The sequence below is a fragment of the Bubalus bubalis genome, chromosome 22 (genome assembly GCF_019923935.1).
Source record: "Bubalus bubalis isolate 160015118507 breed Murrah chromosome 22, NDDB_SH_1, whole genome shotgun sequence".
Taxonomy (NCBI): Eukaryota; Metazoa; Chordata; class Mammalia; order Artiodactyla; family Bovidae; genus Bubalus; species Bubalus bubalis.
Window position 1 is genome coordinate 53,971,020 of NC_059178.1, and position 16,499 is coordinate 53,987,518.

Sequence of the window (16,499 nt, forward strand, 5' to 3'; positions counted from 1 at the left end):
CCAGTACTCTAGCCTGGAAAATCCCATGGACAGAGAAGCCTGGTAGGCTGCAGTCCATGGGGTCACAAAGAGTCGGACACGACTGAATGACTTCACTTTCACTTTTCACTTTCATGCACTGGAGAAGGAAATGGCAACCCACTCCAGTGTTCTTGCCTGGAGAATCCCAGGGACGGGGGAGCCTGGTGGGCTGCCATCTAGGGGGTTGCACAGAGTCAGGCACGACTGAAGCGACTTAGCAGCAGCAGCATATAGGAACAACAGACTGGTTCCAAATAGGAAAAGGAGTACATCAAGGCTGTATATTGTCACCCTGCTTATTTAACTTATATGCAGAGTACATCATGAGAAACACTGGACTGGAAGAAACACAAGCTGGGATCAAGATTGCTGGGAGAAATATCAATAACCTCAGATATGCAGATGACACCACCCTTATGGCAGAAAGTGAAGAGGAACTAAAAAGCCTCTTGATGAAAGTGACAGTGGAGAGTAAAAAAGTTGGCTTAAAGCTCAACATTCAGAAAACGAAGATCATGGCATCCAGCCCCACCACTTCATGGGAAATAGATGGGGAAACAGTTGAAACAGTGTCAGATTTTATTTTTTTGGGCTCTAACATCACTGCAGATGGTGACTGCAGCCATGAAATTAAAAGATGCTTATTCCTTGGAAGAAAAGTTATGACCAACCTAGATAGCATATTCAAAAGCAGAGACATTACTTTGCCAAAAAAGGTTCGTCTAGTCAAGGCTATGGTTTTTCCAGTGGTCATGTATGGATGTGAGAGTTGGACTGTGAAGAAGGCTGAGCGCCGAAGAATTGATGCTTTTGAACTGTGGTGTTGGAGAAGACTCTTGAGAGTCCCTTGGACAGCAAGGAGATCCAACCAGTCCATTCTGAAGGAGGTCAGCCCTGGGATTTCTTTGGAAGGAATGATGCTAAAGCTGAAACTCCAGTACTTTGGCCACCTCATGTGAAGAGTTGACTCATTGGAAAAGACTCTGATGCTGGGAGGGATTGGGGGCAGGAAGAGAAGGGGACGACAGAGGATGAGATGGCTGGATGGCATCACTGACTCGATGGACGTGAGTCTGAGTGAACTCCGGGAGTTGTTGATGGACAGGGAGGCCTGGCGTGCTGCGATTCATGGGGTTGCAAAGAGTCGGACATGACTGAGCGACTGAACTGAACTGGTGGACCATGAGTCCAGTCTCCAGGAGGAAACATTAGCAGGAGTTACCTCTTACTCTTTCCACTTCCGTGCAGCACCCAGTTTCAGCCTACTTCAGAAAAGATGGCTGTAGTCTGTGTCCCATGCAAGGCTTTAGGAGGCTCTTAGGAACTCTTTATAGATTGGGGCTCCCTTTCATTTGGTCTTCAGAGATGGTTTATTCCCAATAACTACTGGCCAATGAGAGCACAGCTTGAAGGCAGCCGTGGGGGGAACAGTACTTCCTATGTCATCTTTAACAAGCCCTCCCCCACTACAATGTTCCCTACATGGACATGTCTCAAGGTCAAAGGGTAAGTCCAAACGCTTTTCTGTCAGTGACTCTATGGGTGAACACTCAACATGGCCATAATCCAAAAAAAAAAAAAAAAAACCAAAACAATAGACCTTTATACATGAATACTTTTTTTAAGTTTTAGAGTCATTTATATTTTCTGGAACATTCACAGAGTCAGCAAGTTATAAAACACTTCCTGTGACATCTGGCCTTCCATATGACCAGAGAGTAAAGAAAAAGACAAGTTGCTCTTATCCAGACAGCTCTTTGGCCAGCAGGACAGAAATCATCTTCCGACTGCTATTTTGCTGACGATAACATAATATTAAGTTACAGCCCCCCAAACAATCACACAACAGATGAGAAACTAGGAAGCACTAAAGAGGAAAAGGGATCCTGGTATACCCGCCACAACCCTAACGCCTCACACCAAACACTCACTGTTGGCCGGGGGAGATGAACCAAGATGCAGGTGGCTGGAGGCGGACCTAAGTGAGGACAACTGCATCGCAGTCAAGCTGGAGGGTTTAACTCTGAGCCTGTTTCTTCCTGAGCCACTGGGGTCCACATCCCAGGACCCATAGCCCATAAGCCATCCAGCTTAACAACATCCTTCTCATCTAAGGACTGCATGTGACCCGAGGCTGCCATGTGCCCAGGAAGTAAAACCCAGGAAATGACTGTTGATGGTTCAGGGTTGAAAATACATCTAGAACCCTGGACAGACTAGAAACCCTATTAGCTATTCACAAAAAATTCCCAGAATTGTATATGTATCTGGGTTATGTTCTCAGTATCTGCCTACCTCCTTCAGCCTCTGGGTTTGACAATTCCTCAGGAATGACTCAGAAAACCAAACAGCATTTAGGGTGTATGAGTTATTCAACATGATCTGATGTAATAACTTGAGGAAATTTAATAAGTAATAAATAAAATTTAACAAACAAAAAGAATGAAATAATGCCATTTTTAGCAACATGGATGGACCTAGATATTGTCATACTAATTGAAGTAAGTCAGACAAAGACCAGATCATATAATATCACTTATATGTGGAATCTAAAATATGACACAAGTGAACTTACTTACAAAACAGAAACAGACTCACAGACATAACAAAAAAACTTATGGTTATCAAAGGGGAAGAGGGAGGGATAAATAGGAGCTTGGGATTAACAGATACACATTACTGTATATAAAATAGATAAACAATAGGTATCTACTGTATAGCACAGGAAACATTAAATATCTTGCAATAATGTGTAAAAAGCTATGACAAATCTATTTGTCATATTATTAAATGTCAGTGCATTAAAAAGCAGAGACATCACTTTGCCGACAAAGGTCTGTATAGCCAAAGCTACAGTTTTTCCAGTAGTCATGTACAGATGTGAGAGCCGGACCATAAAGAATGCTGAGCACCAAAGAATTGATGCTTTCCAATTGTGGTGCTGGAGAAGACTCTTGAGAGTCCCTTGAACTCCAAGGAGATCAAACCATTCAATCCTAAAGGAAATCAACCCTGAATATTCATTGGAAAGACTGAAGCTGAGGTTCCAATACTTGGCTCCCTGATGCAAAGAGCTGACTCATTGGAAAAGACCTTGATGTTGGGAAAGATTGATCACAAAAGAAGAGGGCGACAGAGGATGAGATGGTTAGATAGCATCACCAACTCAATGGACATGAATCTGAACAAACTCCAGAAGACAGTGGAAGACAGAGGAGCCTGGCGTGCTGTAGTCCATGAGGTTGCAAAGAGTCAAACTCAACTTAGAGACTGAACAGCAACAAAAATAATAAAAGAATCTGAAAAAGTATACATATATATGTATAATTGAATAATTTTGCTGTATACATGAAACTAACACAACATTTTAAACAAACTATCCTTCAATTAAAAAAAAAAACAGCTAAGCAAATTTTGAATCTAATAAATCTAATTTCCCAATAACTCTAGCCAGAATCCCAAAATTCTGTTGGAGGGCAATTTAGGCTAACTTCAAAATAGGATTTATAATAGGAACTAATATAAAAATTTCTTAATATGTAGTTCTTTAGTTGTTTTCATTTAATTAACAATGGGATATTCTAATTAATGAAAGTCTTTATGACAAGTAAGCATAAAATGTATCTATTAATAAACAAAAGCCTGTCAAATTTTTTAAAAATTAAATGTAATTTTAACTATATGCTTTGCAAACATATAGTTACCTATCAAAAATGAGTATAAAAACCAACAAGTGTACAGACTTTGGGGAATTGTTATGACATGTGGTGCAAAACTGATCTAGAAAAGTCAAATCTTTCAAAAACAATTAAATTCAATATAAGACTTTGATTTGCAATTTATAACCTAGACAAATTTTTTTTGAGGGACCATGCATGATTTTCTTGCCTCTGAATTATTCTGCTTCTTGGAAAGTATTTATACAGTAAATATATTTATATTTTTATAAGTATAAAAATTATGTATTTTTACTAGAAAATATAGCAAATATCAGGCCTGCTTTCATATTTAACCCAAAACTTTGTGGTCACTTCAAGCTTGGGGGTAATTTTTTTTTTAATCATTATTGAATCATTATTGAAATCATCATTTCAGTATTACTTCTTTTTGTTTCAGTATTACTTCTGTTTATGTTTTTTGGGGTTTTTGGCTGTGAGGCATGTGGGATCTCAGCTTCCAGACCAGGGATGGAACCTGTACCACCTGCATTGGAAGACGAAGTCTTAACCACTGGACCACCAGGAAAGTCCCTTGGTGGTGATCTTTTAATTGATTATTTAAATTGTATTTAAAGTATGCCTTCAGTAAACTGTTCGTTTTTTTCTGCTTTTTGGTATGTGTTCCAAGCTTTTGTAAGATCTGTACTTACTTGAAGATAATTGAAATATTCTTGTCATCTAATTACATTGTTAAACACATCTTTTAATATTCTTATTAACTTTATCTAATGTTTAACACATACTATTAAAATGTTCAGATGTTATCTTTTGACTATACTTTTTCTCATCAATTTCAATTCTAATGACTACAATTAACATAAATAATTACTTGTACAAGACGACTGAACATTTTATGATGTGGTTGTACAAGGGAGTTATTTGATGTAAAAATTAACATTGAAAAAAGATGTATAATTTCCTGTAAGCACAGAAACCAGCATTCCTGCCAAGATCTAAATTCTCTGAAGAATAATTTGTAAAAGAGGGCTCAATATTCCACAAGCAATTTTAGAGGTTTTCTACCATTCCTCATTTTAAGTGGATAATGTTACATTGAGAAATAAAAACAAAGTTATTTTGTGCTGCATCCTTTCCCAAGGCTTCTTCATTGATTTCTTTAGAAAGAATTCTCTGTGGTAACAAATATGCCTTTGTATTGCAGACCTTAATCTTGCAAGTTCTCTTAATACTCTTTGTTATCTTTGTGATCATAACAAAGGTCAATTTCAATTCAACACTGAAGAGTCCCTTACATGTTGGCACTACAAAAGGTGTGAAGGATACAAATGAGAAAACCAATTACCCTTCCCTGGAGATTCTCTGTCTGCTTACAAACTGCCCAACAGATCGTTTCAGTATAATGCTCAAAGTGTCATGATAAAATTCATCCCAGAAAGTATGGAAGGAGAACAGAATACTTTGTCAAGCCTGAAAGGTATCAGGGAAGGCTTTTTGAAAGAGGATGGGTGATATATGTTCTTCAGAAATAAGGAAGACTGTGTCAGTTGAAGAAAGTAATTAAGTGTATTTATAACAGCAAGGGAAAGAATTAATAGAGAAGCAAGCCCTTTGGTAAGGAATGCTTAATGAAACAAATAAATTGCATTTAAGCTAATAGCTAAATTATTTCAATATGTAAAGTGCCTTTCTATGTATCATTTACCATAAGAAGATTTTTATCAGTTTCAAGAGTGCTCACTAATGAGAATGCACAGTAATATTCTAGTTACTTAGAGAATAACATAAATCAGAGCCAACATTTAAAACTGAGTATCTGTATATTTAACAGCATTTTACAAATATTACCTCATTAAGTCTCATATTAACCCCAAGGGTAGATAGATACTGTTACGTTTAAGGTATAGTTAAACTAAAGAACACAGGGTCTAATAATTTTGCAAAGAAGTTAAGTTACATATCTAATATGTGTTAGTAGTTGTAGTTAAGAGTTGGACACAACTGAGCAACTAAGCACAGCACACCACAGATGGATTCAAACCCAGGTAATCTGTCTTTAGACTCTTTTTCCAAACTATGCCATCTTCATTCAAGATCATGACTGTTTCTAGCTGGTAAGTAACAAACTTATGACAAAGCACATAGATGAAGTAGGAAATAGAAACAGAGAAAGTGTGATTCTCAAAAGAATTCCCAAGATTGGGTATGACTCGCACAGGCTAGAAGGAAGTTGGCATGATGGAAGAGCTAGTCCATGTACCAAAAAAAAATTGATCATAGTTTCAAATGTAGCCAAGTACATTGGTCCAGTATTAGCAGAGAATAAAATTTAATGAGTAGTGCCAAGTTATGGTCATAAATGACCAAGATGGCCTCCAACTTTTTTGTAGCCTCTTCAAAAACAGGATAGATCTTTCAGAATCTCCCTCACTGCCCTACACGATCCATTTCTGAAGTTGTGTTGATTCTTTTCTCTGTATCACTTATTTTGCATAAATTAGTTATTATAAATCCCTTTGCAATCATGGTTACTTATTTCATGTTTGTACTCATATTCTCTCCAAAGAATAAAGACTACCTCTTATATTTCTTTATTTTTCCTCTCAGATTTTTAAAACAGTGCCATTCATATTGTTTAGACAGTGAAATGATAACATATATTTGTTCAACCTAAGTAAACATAGTATAATTCCAAGATAGAAAAGACAGTAGGAATTTAAATGGTGAGGATTTTGCATGCCTTCTAGTCCACGAGGGTCTTCCCAGGTCATTCTAGTGGTATAGAATCTGCCTGCCAATGCAGGAGATGCAACAGACATAGGTTCAATCCCTGGGTCACCAAGATCCCCTCGAGTAGGGAATGGCAACCTACTCCACTGTTCTTGCTTGGAAAACTCCGTGGACAGAGGAAACTGGCAGGCTACAGTCCATGGGGTTGCAAAGAGTCAGTCATGACTGAGTGACTGAGCACACACGCATGCTAGTCCATGAGCACCTACCCCAGTGTGAATGTGAGAGGAGGGGTGAATCTGCTCATTCCAGCCATGTTCAGTTTCCTCCGACTATTCATAGCATAAGCATTTCAAGATTCGAATGTGAATCCATCGGTTAAAGGCACATAGTTTTGTTACAGTATATCACCTGGATACAAGGCGACTAATTTACTGGATGCTCAACTAAAAAGTGTAATTGGCTTCATCCTGGAGATAAAATTTAGTGGGAAATCATATGTTACACTTCAATGTGGAGATTTTCTAAGAAACTGTCAAGGGAAATACTTAATTTACACAATCTTCATTTTACAAACCACCTATGGAGTCTAAGGAATGTCGGTTGTGACTGTACTGTACCCAGTAAACAGCTTTTACCTAAACTCATAGAGTGGGCATGTGTTAAGGGTCATGGTGGAACTGCTGCTAGAAGGTTGGGAACCCAGGAAGGTCTGAATCTGGTTTTAACTCACAACCTCTCCAACTTGCTGGTACAATGTTTACAAAGAAGCAAATGGGGCCGCCCAAACTTGTTTCTTTTAGGTTACCCAGAGTTATGATACTTAGCCTTCAGATTGTTTTGTGTGTGCTATTTGTTATCAGGAAGCTTCCATAAGCCTCTTATCCTTATCCTTCAGAGGGCAAACAGAATGAAAACCACAATTGCAGAAAATTAACCAAACTGATCACATGGAACACAGCCTTGTCTCATTGAAACTATGAGCCATGCTGTGTAGGGCCACCCAAGACAGACGGGTCATCGTGGAGAGTTTTGACAAAAGGTGGTCCACTGGACAAGGAAATGGCAAACCACTTCAGTATTCTTGCCTTGAGAACCCCATGAACAGTATGAAAAGTCAAAAAGATAGGACACTGAAAGATGAACTCCCCAGGTCGGTAGGTGCCCAATATGCTACAGGAGATCAGTGGAGACATAACTCCAGAAAGAATGAAGCGATGGAGCCAAAGCTAAAACAATGCCCAGTTGTGGATGTGACTGGTGACTGAAGCAAAGTCCAGTGCTGTAAAGAATGATTTTGAATAGGAACCTGGAATGTTAGGTCCATGAATCAGGGTAAATTGGAAGTAGTCAAACAGGAGATGGCAAAAGTGAACATCAAAATTTTAGGAATCAATGAACTAAAAATGATCAGAATGGGTGAATTTAACTCAGATGACCATTATATCTACTACTGTGGGCAAGAATCCCTTAGAAAAATCAGAGTAGCCCTCATAGTCAAAAAGAGTCCAAAATACAGTACTTGGGTGCAATCTCAAAAGTGATAGAATCATCTCCGTTCATTTCCAAGGCAAACCATTTAATATTAGAGTAATCCATGTCTATGCCCCAACCAGTAATGCTGAAAAACTGAAATTGAATGGTTTTATGAAGACCTACATGACCGTCTAGAACTAACACCCAAAAAAAGATGTCCTTTTCATCATAGGGGATTGTAATGCAAAAGTAGGAAGCCAAGAGATACCTGGAGTAATAGGCAAATTTGGCCTCAGAGTATAGAATGAAGCAGGACAAAGGCTAACAGTTTTGCCAAGAGAACGCACTGGTTATAGCAAACACACTCTTCAAACAACACAAGAGACAACTCTACACATGGACACCACCAAATGGTCAATATAGAAATCAGACTGATTATATTATTTGCAGCCAAAAATGGAGAAGCTCTATACAGTCAGCAAAAATAAGCCCAGGAGCTGGCCATGACTTAGATCATGAGCACCTTATTGCCAAATTCAGACTTAAATTGAAGAAAGTAGGGAAAATCACTACACCATTCAGGTATGACCTAAATCAAATCCCTTACAATTATACAGTGGAAGTGACAAATAGATTCAAGGCATTAGCTTTGATAGACAGAGTGCCTGAAGAACTATGGACAGAGGTCCATGATGCTGTACAGGAGGCAGAGTTCAAGACCATCCCCAAGAAAAAGAAATGCAAAAGGCAAAATTGTTGTCTGAGGAGGCCTTACAAATAGCTGTGAAAAGAAGAGAAGCAAAAAGCAAAGGAGAAAAGGAAAGATATAAGCATCTGAATGCAGAGTTCCAAAGAATAGCAAGGAGAGATAAGAAAGCCTTCCTCAGTGATCAATGCAAAGAAATAGAGGAAAAAAAAAAAAAAGACTAGAGATCTCTTCAAGAAAATTAGAGATACCAATGGAACATTTCATGCAAAGATGGGCCCAATAAAGGACAGAAATGGTATGGACCTAACAGAAGCAGGAGATATAAAGAGGTCACAAGAATACAAAGAAGAATTGTACAAAAAAGATCTTCATGACCCAGATAACCACGATGGTGTGATCACTGACCTAGAGCCAGAGGTTCTAGAATGTGAAGTCAAGTGGGCCTTGGGAAGCATCACTATGAACAAGCTAGTGGAGGTGATGGAGTTCCAGTTGAGCTATTCCAAATCCTAAAAGATGAAGCTGTGACAGCGCTGTACTCAATATGCCCGCAAATTTGGAAAACTCATTAGTGGCCACTGGACTGGAAAAGGTCAGTTTTCACTCCAATCTCAAAAAAAGGCAATGCCAAAGAATGCTCAAACTACCACACAGTTGTACTCGTCTCACATGCTAGCAAAGTAATGCTCAAAATTCTCCAAGCCAGGCTTCAACAGTACATGAACCGTGAACTTCCCGATGTTCAAGCTGGTTTTAGAAAAGGTAGAGGAACCAGATATCAAACTGCCAACATCCATTAGATCATCAAAAAAGCAGGAGAGTTCCAGAAAAACATCTACTTCTGCTTTATTGACTACGCCAAAGCCTTTGACTGTGTGGATCACAACAAACTGTGAAACATTCTGAAAGAGATGGGAATACCAGACCACCTTACCTGCCTCCTGAGAAATCTGTTTGCAGTTCAAGAAGCAACAGTCAGAACTGGACATGGAACAATAGAATGGTTCCAAATCAGGAAAGGAGTAGGTCAAAGCTGTATATTGTTACCCTGTTTATTTAACTTATATGCAGAGTACATCATGAGAAATGCCAAGCTGGATGAAGCACAAGCTGGAATCAAGATTGCCAGGACAAATATCAATAACCTCAGATATGCAGATGACACCACCCTCATGGCAGAAAGCAAAGAGGAATTAAAGAACCTTTGATGAAAGTGAAAGAGGACAGTGAAAAAGCTAGCTTAAAAATGAGGATCTTGGCATCTGGTCCCATCACTTCATGGCAAATAGGTAGGGAAACAATGGAAACAGTGACAGACTCTATTTTCTTGGGCTCCAAAATCACTGCAGATGGTGACTGCAGCCAAAAATTAAAAGAAGTTTGCTCCTTGGAAGAAAAGATATGACCAAGCTAGACAATATTAAAAAGCAGAGAAATTACTTTGCTGACAAATGTCTGTCGAGTCCAAGCTATGGTTTTTCCAGTAATCATGTGTGGATATGAGAGCAGGACCATAAAGAAAGCTGACCACCGAAGAATTTATGCTTTTGAACTGTGGTGTTGCAGAAGACTCTTGAGCGTCCTTTGGAATACAAGGAGATCAAACCAGTCAATCCTAAAGGAAATCACCCCAGATTATTCATTGGAAGGACTAATGCTGAAGCTCCAATAATTTGGCCACCTGATGAGAAGAAATGACTCAGGAAAAGACCCTGATGCTGAATGAGAAGGGGACAACAGAGGATGAGTTGGTTGGATGGCATCACCGACTCGATGGACATGAGTTTGAGTAAGCTCTGGGAATTGGTGATGGACAGGGAAGCCTGGCATGCTGCAGTCCATGAGGTCGCAAAGAGTTGGACACGACTAAGCAACTGAACTGAACTGTCCGACCGATTGTGACTTCATGGATTGTAGCCCACCAAATTCCTCTGTCCATGGAATTCTCCAGGCAAGAAAACTGGAGTGGGTTGCCATTTCCTTCTCCAGGGGATCTTCCTGACACAGGAATCAAACCTAGGTCTCTTTCTTCGCAGGCAGACTTTTTTTTTTTTTTCCTTACTGTCTGAGTCACCAGGGAAGCCCCATCTAAAGTCCTAAATTCTCCACTTTATCATGACCGAATCCCAATCCCAATTGGCTACATGGGATAGAGACATAAGTGATGATGAATATAATTAAGCTTGCGTGTGGGAAAATAAGAGAAGTCTAACATAATTAACCCTACAAGAATTTAACCTTGTTTCCTGATCTCCCTTGATGGAGGCCACAGAGAACAGAAAATAGAGAAAACAATTCAGATGTTGTACCTTTTAATATACAGTAAATCTGTCTGCAAGCTAAAGTTCCTATCATCTTTATAGGTAATATGAAACTAATTTTTAGGTATGGATCTAGGAAGGTGACACAATAAAGATCTGTTTCCCCACTCCAAAGTATCTAACTTGATTTTCTATCTGTGTTATAGTAGATTTGGTAAAATGTTAAGCATATGCAGCTCTTAAACAGATTTGTTTAAAACTGGAGATCCACTGCAACTTGCTTCTATTTCTTAAATAGCATATCTTAAGATAACTTTATTAACTACTAGAAGGTATTTGATGCCAGTATTGGTTTGAAATTCCAGAACTCTGTAGCAAAATATAAAATTTTGTAAAGTTTCTGAAAAAGTCAAACATAGAATGAAAGAAACCATCTAGTCAAACCAAAAGGCATCAGTTGTCTTTGATGAAATCATGAGCTTCGGTATTTGTTTCTCTCTTCTTATAATGCTGTTCCCATTTGTATTTGAACTACACAGAGCTCTGTTCAGTTTAAAAGCATAGAGATTCACTTAATTACCTTAGCATAGAGAGAAAAGGGGATTTGGGCAAGGAATTAAGGGAAGAAGTGAGTCAGATAGAAGGAAATTCAAGACCAGAAACTCCATGTTGCCACACATCTCCCATCTAAAGTATGAATTGAAAATCTGGCAAGAACCCTGTACTCTTGAAAGCCAAAAAAAAATAATCTTTTTCATGATGGCACAACTTCTTTCTACCTGTTGACTCTGTTGCTTTTATTATGTCAACCTCTTCCTTATCACTTAAGTTTGCACATTGTTATGACTTCAACTGACTACGACTAAATAGTCAATTTCTCAGTTTCCCAAGTTCCAATTCTCCAAAGAGTGTTATAAGCTATCCTGTATAGAGGCCAGAAGTCACTGGTCATGCCATTGAATCAGGGATGTACCACACTGGGTTTATCACCAGCAGCATAGGTGTAGCCTGTGGGTGGAGAGACACAGTGGACAAGGGATGTTACCATGAAACAGATTCAGGGATTGCACCATCTCCTCTACACATTCGTTAGCTTTATCCTGTTGAACTCAGCAAGGTTGCTGTTTATTTATGAAGCGAGCTTAGTGGTTGGTATCATCTACATATCAAGTTAATTTTATCATCATGTTTTCTAGCTACAACACTTTTAAAGGTACTGCAGCTTTGCTGGATCTGTGTATATATTGTGACTTTGTTTACTGTTTTGAGTACATGCCTTACTGGTTGGTAAACTGTATCATGAAGTGCCGTATAACATGCAGGTATAACACTTTCTAATGAATTAGTGAAGTGAAAGTTGCTCAGTGATGTCCGACTCTTTGCGATTCCATGGACTATATACAGTCCATGGAATTCTCCAGGCCAGAATAATGGATTGGGTAGCCTTTCCGTTCTCCAGGGGATCTTTCTGACCCAGGAATCAAACCGGCGTCTCCTTCATTGCAGGCAGATTCTTTACCAACTGAGCTATGAGGGAAGCAGTTTCACTGCTTGTTTTGGGCTCCAAGCTTACTTTATACAATTTTATGTCACTCAGGAAATTGAATCGAGTGTACTTCTCTACATCTTTGTTGTCATTCTGCCCACAGTTAATGGTGCATCCTTTGATGGCCCTTTGAAGTTCTGATAACACTACTTTGCTTCTCTCAGTTTGCAGAAAGCCAGGAATTTAACACAAAATAAATAAGTAGGATAAAATACTGCTACATTATAAGAGCTAAAGTTCTTTTCTTTCTCTCTTTCATCTCAAGTTTAATTCCCAAAGTGAACTTGTTGCATTATTCTAAGAAAGTTGATTGAATAATTAAATCCTAAAGCATGCCTATCAGACAGCTAATATTCCTGTCCTGTGAACTAACCAAATCTAGTCTCTCTGTGCTTCCCAAAACTGCTGTCCTAATAAGTAAAATATCATTTTGCTGATAAGATAGAGTTTCAGTTTTGCCATAGTTCACAGTTACTACTTAGTTCAACAGTTACTACTCTACAAAAAAGAATTTGGGTCACTACTTTGATCACAAATTTACTTTATAAGGAGCATTTTTGGTTATGCTTGAGCAGTAATAAATACAGAAAGGTTCTTTTCCTATGGGTTGAATTGCAATATTTTAATTAATGGAACTCTTCCTCATTTTTAAAATGAAAGGGTAGGACTACTCATACTTAAGGTTCTTTTCAGAATTAAAATGCCATGATACTATAATTATGTAATTCAATTAAACATCCCCTTTTCAATCAAAAGTATCAGAATGCAAGCAAAATTCGAACTTGGTAAAAGGTAACTTTTATTCTCAGTTCCCTATCAGGTTTTTCTCTCTGCCTTTATGGACCCTATCTTGGTCTCACAGAGCTGCCAGTGATCTTTCTCAAATGGTTTTAAATCATTGCTTCCTTCAGGGATAAATGTTTGTCAGAGGAGCTTGAAAACAGGAAAACCTTCAAGATAGCAACTGATGAATTACCAAATGTGAAATTTCAGGAAATAGTGGTTGGCTGGCCTCTCAAGTAATATAATGGACCTTATCTACCCATTCCTCCTGGGCTAAGCTTGAAGCTCTGGAGAATTAAACTGGCTCCAAAAACTAGGTTTTCTCTGTTGCTCTAATTGATAAATCAATTAGTAGTAGAGTGAGACAATTATTTATTGGCCAGTATATCATTGATTCATATTCAGTCTTCTCTCAAGTTGGAATATAGAAAAAGTCTTTTCTTCCAGTTTATGAATGTAAGGCAGAAGCTAATCTCCAAGATTTATATCAGGCAAAAAAAATAAAAAATCAGGCTCCAGAATAGGGACTAGGGGATTACACTGCAGAACTGAGGAATGGGTGAAGCATTAATAGCATGCTCCAATAGTGGTTCTAGAGGGTATTTCTATGGCTTCACAATATGCCAGGCTTTGTATACATGAGGGCTTTTGGCCATAGTAAAAAATAATTGGTTAAAACTATTTAAAACAGTAAAATGGCTATGGTTATATTTTGCTTATAATTTTCAAAAGTGAAAGACTTGATGTGGGCTCATTAAGAAAAGAAGGCAGCATGGAAATGTGGTTACTTCTGAAGTGTGCAAAACAAAATCAATCCAAGAAATGGATTTCAGAAGACTACATACTATATCTAATATATAAAAATGGGTGAATATAATTTTTACAGAGGAAAAAGATTTCAGATAAAATATATAATATCATTAGGTTATATGCCATTACTATACCAATTTATCACTAGAATATATTATTAATACATCAAGATAATCAAGAGCTTCTGTTAAGTCTGCATATTAACAAAACTCCATAGGTAAGGGATGTGTAACCCCAGCTGAAGACCATTATCCTAGAAGATACTTGATTCAAACTAAAGAAAAGTTGTCATCAAAATTACAAAATAAATAAACTTATACCTAATGGCACAATACTATCTAATTTCAAGAATTAGGCTTCTGATACAAACAAGTTAACAAGAGCTTTGACAATACTTTAGATTTCCATACAACTTACAATTTCTGATTTATATTAATAATATTTTACCTATATCAATTTAACCTAAAGACATGACATTTTCCATGCAAGCCCTTAATGGTATCTAACACCTTTCTTTTTACAAGGTGAAAGAACAAATCTTTTTTATTTTCCAGGGGCCCTTTAAGGTGGTTTTAGTCACAAAGGATATTCTCTGGGGAATTAGATTTTGGGGCTTGCAAAATATCAGAGATGTAAGAATATATATAATTTGTGTGTTTTTATGTATACTTTTTTTCTTCTTTTGGAATATAACAGCTTTACAGTTATTTAAGATAGGATCATGGGTTACTAAGAAACAAATTGGTTAAATATTTAACCAAACCAAGAATGAAATATTTAAAAGTATATCAAGGGGCCTTTCCCATTTCTGGTTTTGCATGTAAGGAACTCAGAAACCCCCATTCTAACCTAAATCAAGTAAAAAAAAAAAATAAAGAGAATGAAAATATCAACTATTTTAGAATCTGTATGAGGTAGAGAAACAAACCAAACTGCTGCCCATGAGGATGAACAAACAACAGGTAACTACAGAAGGAAACAACTTACCCAAGCAGAGGGGAGCAAGCAGAAGCCACCACAGGGACCAGCGTCAACGAAGGAAAACAAGAACTGTAATCGACGAACTGCCACAGGCTCAATGTGGACAACTCTATTGACAAACTCCAGGGGGACTCAGGCAGAGGGGGACCCCCACAACCCTGGGGATTTCCTTCCAGGGTCTAGACCAGATTCACACAGGAAATAGCTGAGAAAAATCCTCTCACAATAACTGCAGAACAAAGAGAGAGGAGCCATTTTGAATTACCCGAAAGCAGTCTGGTCTCCTTAAGAAGACTTGCCCGCAGGGGAAGCTAGTTAACTTTGGACCAACTTTCTGGTTGTTATCAGAATCTGACTCACCTGGGGGAAAGTAAATACCCACTCCAGCAGGCTCCTGACTTGCGTGTGGGAGGAGGGAAACACCCAACTCCTGCCTGTTTTAGCCATTCTCTTCCACTTAAGAAGCAGAAAAAGTATTAAAAACACTTGTGAAGTTCACAGTTCACAGGCATAGCATCCCTAAAAGACTGAGACATAATTACCCGACTAGCGAATTCTTCACCCACACCTGACCACCCCACGACTAAAGGCCTATTTACAGGAGGACCTTGTAACCAGTCATCATGCCTGGCTATCAACAAAACATTACAATGTGTATCAAATGACATAAAACACAATTAGAAGAAACAGAACAAGAATCAGAACCAGACATGGCAGAGAGGCTGGAATTATCAGACTGGGAATTTAAAACAGTTAAGATGATATACTAAGGGCTCTAAAGGAAAATGTAGACAGCATGCAAGAACAGATGGGCAATGTAAGCAGATGGGGATACAAGAAAAAAACAAAAAGAAATGCTAGAGATAAAAACCACTACAACAGAATGAAGAGCACCTTTGAGGGGCTATCAGGAGACTGGACATAGCTGATGAAAGAATCTCTGAGCTAGAGCATACAGCAGTAGAATCATTTAAAACTGACAAGCAAAAAGAACACAGACTGAAAAAGCAGAACATCCAAAGACTGTGGGACAACTGCTGAAGTATAACATATGAGAAATGGGAATATCCAAAGGAGAACAAAGAAAATAACAGAAGTAATATATGAAATAATAATAATTGAGAATTTCCCCACGTTAACATCAGACACCAAACCACAGGTCCAACAAGCTTCTCAAAAACAGAGGATACAATAACCCTGTATGCAAGACAACAAAAGAGACACAGATGTATAGAACAGTCTTTTGGACTCTGTGGGAGAGGGCGAGGGTGGGAAGATTTGGGAGAATGGCATTGAAACATGTATAATATCATATAAGAAACGAATCGCCAGTCCAGGTTCGATGCACGATACTGGATGCTTGGGGCTGGTGCACTGGGACAACACAGAGGGATGGTATGGGAAGGGAGGTGGGAGGAGGGTTCAGGATGGGGAACACGTGTATACCTGTGGCAGATTCATGTTGATGTATGGCAAAACCAATACAATATTGTAAAGTAATTAAC

At 38.4% G+C, this 16,499-nt stretch overlaps 1 long non-coding RNA gene across 1 annotated transcript in view; it reads right to left on the reverse strand.

The window, feature by feature from the left end:
* The window catches only part of LOC123331156, a 65,460-nt gene extending 50,135 nt beyond the window's left edge, over positions 1-15,325 (reverse strand). Inside the window, exon 1 of the long non-coding RNA XR_006547653.2 lies at positions 15,001-15,325. This is a non-coding gene — a long non-coding RNA (uncharacterized LOC123331156). The remainder of the gene's footprint in view (positions 1-15,000) is intronic.
* Between the last annotated feature and the right edge of the window lie 1,174 nt (positions 15,326-16,499).